This window comes from Melopsittacus undulatus, chromosome 6, assembly GCF_012275295.1.
Source record: "Melopsittacus undulatus isolate bMelUnd1 chromosome 6, bMelUnd1.mat.Z, whole genome shotgun sequence".
Taxonomy (NCBI): Eukaryota; Metazoa; Chordata; class Aves; order Psittaciformes; family Psittaculidae; genus Melopsittacus; species Melopsittacus undulatus.
Window position 1 is genome coordinate 41,669,800 of NC_047532.1, and position 8,389 is coordinate 41,678,188.

The 8,389-nt window shown below is 48.0% G+C and overlaps 1 protein-coding gene across 2 annotated transcripts in view; it reads right to left on the reverse strand.

Moving 5' to 3' along the window:
* PLD1 (phospholipase D1) overlaps window positions 1–7,858 on the reverse strand; it is a 66,212-nt gene extending 58,354 nt beyond the window's left edge. For both annotated transcript variants that reach the window (XM_031047089.2, XM_031047090.2), the window contains exon 1: window positions 7,747–7,858. The gene's annotated coding sequence lies outside the window, so the exon portion shown is untranslated. The remainder of the gene's footprint in view (window positions 1–7,746) is intronic.
* Window positions 7,859–8,389: the final 531 nt, after the last annotated feature.

Sequence of the window (8,389 nt, forward strand, 5' to 3'; positions counted from 1 at the left end):
CAAGAAGAAAACAGTTGGCCTGGGGAAGTACAATGTAAGGTAAATGTAAGAGAAGCTGTGAGCCAGGTTCAAAGGGCAAAGGTGATATTGCCCCCAAGACTGCAGCAGACTTCACGTGGCTTTGTAAACCAATCTTTCCCAAGGAGACCCTTCACAGGAGCTTCACAAGACCCTCCAGAGGATGACAAAACAGCACTCAGGACACAGTGTACTTGAGTTACTGAAAAGTTAATTTTTCTATACGCTGAAGCATTCAATTCATTATCAGAAATAAGGATGAGTGAACAGTTACAGAAGGTTGGTTCTGATTTCACTTGAAATAACTCTGGAACTATGGCTAAGGTTTCAGATCAATACCTGGTGAACCAAGATCAAACCCAGGCAAATTCAATGCAGAATTGCTCACTATAAAGAAGTAACTTGGAAAGAATAGCTCCTGTATGATTTTTGCTTAAATACAACTACACACCTGCAAATTTATGCAGAACAGCTCATTTATACACATATACAATACTGACAGCTTTCTTAGAAGAAAATAGAGACCTTGGATGTATTTTTTTCTCCTTTCCCAGAGAGGAAAAACCAATCCACCTCCATCAAGCCAGTACAGAAGCATGCCGACGGCAGATAGTGAAAGATGGTGCTCGTGTCTGAACTCAAATCGAGCCTCAGCTGCCTTCTCATTCCTCTCCCTTACCCACGTACCCAGACCTCCAGCACCTTACAAGCAATGCAGGTGTCTGGACAGACACAGACACCCTGCAGCTTTTTCTCGTTTTGCAAAACCTGCTATGTAGGATTTTTCTACATGTTCCTAGAGGAAATCAGAGCATTAAGGTTACAACGTACAAGCTGAACCCTCCAGACCTCAACACAAGATGGGCAGCTGCATATGATGAACCAAGAAATATTATTTTCCTCCACCACTGCCATAAGTTCTGGAGCAGCGCTGGTCAGAAAAGTGTCTGCAGACAGTTTTACACATGTACAAAAATGCCATTTGCTAGAATGAAGAGCAATAGCTTTGGGAGAGAAAAAAAAAGACCCTGAACAGGCTCAGGCAGCAATTCCCATCTTGCTGGTTCTTTCTCCCAGTGAACAAAATGGCTCATTTGCCATAACTGCTGCCAAAACTCAGTGGGATCAGGTCTAACCACAGAAATTTCAAAGCCACCATGAGTCATCTATTCTGTTCTATTCTCTCTTGGCTAGACTTAACACTGGGTGGGACACTTAAAAACACTAAAAATCAATTTTCAGGAAACCTCTGTCATGGAAAAAACACACTTCAGAACATCTCACGGGGCTGCATAGACTTCTACAAAACAGAGGAAAGAGAGACCGAGGCATTTCTTTACTAAAAGACTACAGTGCATTGCCTGCTCTCCAAAGTGTTTCGGCACCCCTTTAGCTGTGACAGAGAGAGGACAGATAAACTTCCTGGAAGACCACAGCACCCACTGGTGCTTCTCACTGCACCCAAGAAAACACCAAGCAGGGCAGATTTGTGTTCTTCCAGCAGAGAAGTCAGCTGCATCATGTAACTGCATCTTACTTGAACAAAAAGAAAAAATGCAGGCCCAAAACACCCACTTGTTTTACTTTGTTTTCATATTCAAAGTTTGCTGAGACAGAAAACCTTTTCTTTTGTAAATAAATAAATCAGAAAAAAACAAACAGTAAGGTTGCCCTTAGCTAGGTAGTGGGGCACAGTTACCAGGCACTGCCACAACCACAACACCCCAGGTTACTGAAAGTGCTGGAAATGTGCAATTAATTACACTTACTGGCTTCTTTTTACCCCAGGGATCCCTGGAGGCTGCAGGCAGGAGTCAGCCCAACTGATGGTGAGAGCCTGTGCTGTGAGGTGCATCTGATCTGAGAGTGATGCAGTTACTGTGAGCTCACAAGAGGGCTGTGTTCTGGCTGAGGGACATAAAGACTTGGGTTGGGGAGGGAAGAACAAGAAACTCTCCCAAAAGCCTGGCTGGTAAAAAGGGAGAGGTTTCTGGGAGGTGGCTCAGTAACACAGAGGAGCACCAGCACATGCCACTGGCAGAGTCCTGACTGGAGAAGAGCCGAGAAGCAGGGCAAGACAACCGAAACACCAACTGGCTGTGAATCACCCCGCTCGTACAGGCTGGGACAGAGCCCGTCAGAGCGCTGCTCTGTGGGACATTGTCTGCCTGATACTGCCTTTTGTCTCTGCGCACTGGAATGCTTGTCCCGGAGAAGAGTGGTCCCTCTGTGCCCAGACCACCCTCCCCAGCCGTGGGCAAGGAGCTGTAAACAGCCCCCAGAGCTGGGGAGCAGCACCAGGATCCCCTTGTGCCTGCCGCTGGCCCTGGGGAGCCCAAGAAACCACGAGGCATTTATCAGTGGGTTTATCTTATTTCGCATCTCCCCCATCCCCCCCAAAAAAGGGGACTGCACAGGAGGGTTCACTGCAATGGCAGAAATAAAAATCAAAGACAGGTATTGGGCCCGCTCACAGCATGACCTGGAAAATGCAGTCAAGGAAATGACAATTTCATTCTTCCATCAATAGAGGTGTAAACCAGAAACATAACTCCCTGCACCATGGATATTCTGAATATTTGCTGCTGCCAGTATAGTGTAAAGAGAGCTCCACATCCAGGGAAAAAGCCTCTTTTTGTTGAGTAAACCTTCAAACATTTATAAGGTTTTTGCATCCTCAGCTCTGCATCTCCTCTCCTTGAGGCTTTCCATAGCCTACCCCAGTTTGCTCAGGGTAGGCAATAAAGGGATGCTTTTTCTCTTCTGCAGAATGTCCAGCCCATCATTAGTCACATTGCCTTTTAATAAAAAGGCAGACTGTCTCCCTAAAGAGCTGGTTCCTTAGGGCAGAAGACCATTTCATATTTTATCTATGCCCTCTCTACCAGAAAGAAAAGGGAGAGACAAGGAAGGGGCAGTGTTATCACATTAAGATAACCAATACAAACTGGCTACTTTGCTGTCAAATCCTGCTAGAGATGTGGCACATTTTGACTGCTGGAGCTCAATACGGTAGCACTGCATCCTCAGACTGCAAAGGGGAAGTTTCAAGGGAAAACAATTGCAGAAACCATCAGAGGTGTGAATGTTGCACATGACCAACACTGGTCAACTCAGGCCAGGCATGTGCCAATGAGATATTGCCAGGCTCCTTCCCACCCAGCCCCACTCTCAGACGCATTTTCCTGGCAACAAAGCAAGCACATTAGCCTAATTATCACCTTGAGATAGCAATCTCATCTTGATATTAAAAACCTGCATTCCTTTTTGGAAATAACCCCTGCCTGCCATGCTGGTATGCCATACTCGCTGCTGGCGCTGCGGCAGGTCCTTCTGGTAGTTGCTCCATTCCCCTCCCTGGCCCCTTTTTGGCAAGTTTCCATCACCAGCATCTCTTTAGACCTGTAATTTAAAAACAGCTCCAGCTCACACAAGTTTTTATGTTTAGAGGCAGAATCTGCCTCCCTGCCAGGGTGTGTGGCTTCCTCTCCTCCCCTGGCGAGGAGACTGCACATGCTGGGGGGACACCTGGCGCCCTCCCAGCTCCTTTTGGGGTCCCAGTCCTCCAGTGTGGGAGCAGCAGCCACCAGATGGCTTTACCCTCCCTCCCTGCACCAGCAGATGGGTGCCTGGGGGACGTGGCACCCCAGCGCAGGCGAGCTGTCTGACAGACATGAGCCCCGCTCCCACTTCATTACGTAAACCCCTAGGTTTTGGTGTTTATCTGCTTTAAGGATCTAGAAAGCACTAAATGCCATCACAGCAACCGTGGGCACAAGGAGGGAGGGATGCGTGAAGCATTCAGGGCAGTGGTGATAGAACGCAATGCCAAACCCGGCAATTAGATACCTCCCACTGTTATTGCATGGAAACAGAACTCCTAATCCTGAAGACACAAATATATACACACACACACATATATATATAATCATCCATATATATGTATATATATATAATTCATGACGCAAATCCATGTTTCCCTCCTGTTTGCTGCTGGGGGTTTGCTCCTCCCAGGCAGAGGAGCCAGGATAAGGGTTTGTCTCCTACCCCAAGGACCACGCTGCCTTCAGCCACCCTGGACACTCTGTGCTAAGCAGGCTGAGGAGCACCACGGCAAATATTTCGTAAAGAAAAGCTGGCAAACAGAGGGTTGATTTCCCCCAACCCCTCCACCATCCTCTGCTTTCCAGGGTGTCTGCACATGTGGAGCTGGTATATACATCTGGCAGATGCTCACAAATGCATGAAAGTGAGTGGCAGGGCAGGGGCACCTGGCAAGATATCTGTTAGCAAATTATACGTATAAACAAAAAAGTTATATATGTATATGTATCTACATCCTGCAGCTCAGCAGGGCCGAGGTCTGGCCCTGCATAGGTGGCTGCAAAGGACCCAGACAATGCACAGCTACACACAACCCAGAACTCAGAGTGCAGAAAAAGCATGGCAACCAGCACCAGGACCAAAAATACCCTTCTTTCTGGGGGGAAGAAAAAAAAATTAAAAAAAAATAAAAAAGGTAAACAAAGAACAAAAAAAATCTGGCCAGGGTTTTGTGAAAGAAAAAAGAAGCCAATCATAACTTCCGTCAAACACACAGCCATGACCAAATCTCAGCCCCTGCAGGAGGCTTTCTGAGGTACAGGGCATATGAGAGCAAGTTAAAAACACATCATTGATTGTCAGCCAGACAATAGGAGGAAAAGGCACGAAGTGTTCCCTCTTGCCCTCCTCCACCTCAGCTAAAACCAGGTGGTTACTGACATCAGACACTCCAGTAACTCAATGCACAGAAGAAAAGCAAACTGCTTCCTCAGCTCTATCATACTCAGATTTAAGGCCACTGTACATTCCTTGCTCCCACTCAAACCTGGTTTTATTGTTTTTTTTTAAATGACTTGCTACAAAGTAGCTGTTCAATGTGAAATTAAGGAACCACCTGTTTGCAACAAAGGCAACAGAAGGATGCTTCTCATAACAGAGCGCACAGCTTAGTTATGCAGTACTCTGGGCTTCAGTCATTCCAGAGACTGTCTTTCCTTTTGTGTGTTCTTTAGGTAGAGATACAGAAGATAAATCTAGAAGCTTGTATGTACATTAATAACTGATATCTCCTGTATGATTTCATTTCAAGGGATTAAAAACTGTGGCAACATCAGCAGTTAAGTGCATTCCCCTGACGTTTCTTTCCCTGAAGATTTGCTATCTTGCTTTAAAGCAATTACCAGAGAAGGAACTACTGTAAAACCCCAAGTTCGGTTCATAGCTACCAGACAGCGGAGGTGCAACTGCACTTGTTCACATGGCTTATCAAGGACGAGATTTCTGAAGCCACTGCTGGAGAGCAGACCCACTGCAAAACACGAGGTCCTTCCTTTACCACAGACACACCTGCAGTCTAAAGAACACTTTATAAGTTACAGGGATAACAATGCCAAGTTAACACAAGCCTTTACACTTCGCTACTATGAAGAATAGTAGTAAAAATTTCTAGGTGAGGCACGGAATTTCAGCCTGCTTCATGGAAGAATGATTTCACCAGCAAAGATTACCTACCCAGTGCTTATAACTTCATATGTAAACCACCATCTTCAGCAGTTCAAGCAAGCTGCAGTTCTGATCCCAGCAAACTCTTCCTCAGCTGCAAGAGTTCAGGAGACACCAGCCAGCAGCAGCATCATTTGTGGCAGGAGTTCAAGCCTCTCAAAGAGCATCACAGTCCTCAGGAGAAACCACTTTAGTATTTTTTTTCCCATAAGACCATAGCCTCAACACTAACTTTCAGTAATGCTAAAAGAGAAGGATGTTCTGTGTCTGGACAAAGTGAAACGTGCACATGGGTACTGAAGTGAGACCCTTCGATCTTCTCTAAGGAGGAAAATTAAATCCCGGCAAAAAAATAAAATTAAACAGATGTACCTCTCAATAAATTTTCATTTAATCAACTGAACCATAGGTTACAGGAACCCCTGTAAACTTTAATAGGTCTTTTCAGAGGGATATCCCTACCCTCAACCATCTCCCCCAGGAAGCTCTGACAAAGCCTGGGGCTGGCCCTTTGCTGGAGGGAAGGGCAGTGCAGTGCCACGGCTTGGCCCTCCTACCCAGCTAAACCCTACATGAAGATGGGCAACAGGGACACCACGACGATGCAGGCACTGCAGGTCTCCCACATACTGGGCCTCAGCTCCGGGGTAAGCCAGACACACTTTCCCACCACAAAAAAAAACTGATTTCAGCTGCAGTTGAATGCAGGGAAGAGTGGTTACACAATGGAAGAGACAACTGCACCCCAGTGAGATGCCCACCCCAGCTCACTGCCCATCTCCTGAGCAGGGATCAGGGATCCCAGCATCCTTGGGCACCACTCAGCATCCACAGCAACATCCTGAAGGAAGGGACTTACTGCATACTTACAGTGAATATAGTACAGGCAGCAAGCCGAAAAGGAAGGGTAGCCCAGGGCCCACAGGGCTATAATTAATAATTAAGTGCTTCCCAACTTCTGGCAAAGCTGGGCAAGATTTGGCCACAAGACCCAAGCCACAGAACAAACACTCCTGCGAGCATCATGAGAAGAGGTAGTCAGAAAATATGTTCTCTAGTTACCTGTGAGCCTGTGGCATGAGCACATGCTATCAAAAGCCAAATGGCATGGGAAGGAAAACAGGAATTCTTGAGCGATTAAAGGCACTTGAAATGGAATTCTCACCCTGCGAGCTGCGAACACAGGCAGCTATGAAACACAACAGCATACACAGAGAGCATCTGTCCCAACAGCCATGGGCACACCAGCCTTGCCATGACATCCCATCATTTACCGTCTTCCACCAAATGTCAAGCTAGCAGAGCTTCATCCATACAATTAAACTGTCAGTGTCTGTCCTCCAAAAGCCACACAACCCTATTGGCTTCAAAGGCATCATGCAGATTTACTTAAAGGAGGAATGCTGGAGATCATGTAGACCTGGACACATAATACATATTGTCCTCTGTACAAAGAGCCCAGGTCAGCCCTGACCATGCAGGCAAAACATTCCCAAAGTCAAGGGAGCTGGACCAGCTTGAATCATTGCCCAGGCAGATCTGAGGCTGAAGACTTCCAAGGAAGAGAATTGTGCCAGATAAAGAAAAACAGCAACAGGGAGGAAAGGCTTTCATTGCAAGAAAAGGAGCCGGCAGCTCGTCAAAACAGGTTATGACAGCTAGCTGCCAGCACGTTGGGAAACTCTCAGGTTTTTGCCGTGTCCCGAAACGGCAGCTGCCAGAAGCGAAAAGGCAGAGGCACAGTTTCACCAGCATTAAAAACACACCGATCAAACGCATCTCCAGGTTCGCAACAAATACCAAGCTTCCTCCTCGGAACTCCCCTATGCAGAGCCCCGACGCTAACCCCAGCCTGGCACTCGCCAGCCTCGCCGCATCCAAACCCTCCCATTTCAAAGCACGAAGAACCAGTAAATCATCCCAAGTATGTCCTACAGGGCTGACGAACACTTCCCATCGGCAAAGTTTGCCGCCCAGCCGCAGCAAAGAGTCCAGGCACGGAACTGCTGGGAAATAAGCGCGTTGTAGTACAGGAACCGCCTCTCCGTGCCCCGAACCGCCCCAAGGCCGGACACAGCGCGGGCCGGGGCAGCCCGGGGAGCGCGTCGGCCTCCGCCCGCCCGCCGCTGGGAACCGAACCGCCGCACCAACAGCGGCAGCTCCGGACCTCGCTGTACCAACCTCCTGCCCCCGAGGAACCGGGTGCCCCATGGCTGCTGCAGACCCAGCTCGGCGGTCCACGAGGAATCGGCGGCCCCGGAGCCGGAGGAGTCTCCCCGCAGCCCAGCTCCAACCCCTCGGCTCCCGTTCCCGGGCGGGCTCCCCACAGGCGAACTGAGGCGCGACCCAGCCCACCAAGCACTCCAGCCTATGAGCACTGCTAAGTGCGGGGAAACCACACCCCGCAGCGAAGGAGAGTGTTGGGATACTTGCAGGAAGGGTGGAGGGAGAGGGTAAGATGCTTTCATGGCTTGTGCTCCCTTTTATCGTCGGCACTTCTTCGTAGAGAGATTAAAAATCATAATCAAGAAATAATCCATTAACGCCGAAGAGAGAGTCTGTGGGTTGTTTTGTTGGGTTTTGTTTGTTTGGTTTTGTTTTTGTTTCAACTTCCTATCCCTGCAGGGGCTCAAAGTGATTTCCTCATGGAAATGCAGCTCTGACAGGGAGCACGGGCTTCCCCCGTCTATGCCCTTCTCCCTGAAGCCCGAAGACTTAAGCAGGGAGAAGTCAGTTTCCCCGCCAGCCACTAAGAATCACATTCAGCCAGGGGAACAAATGAAAAAGTCAGTGCAAATTAGTGATTAATTAAGTGCACTTGCAA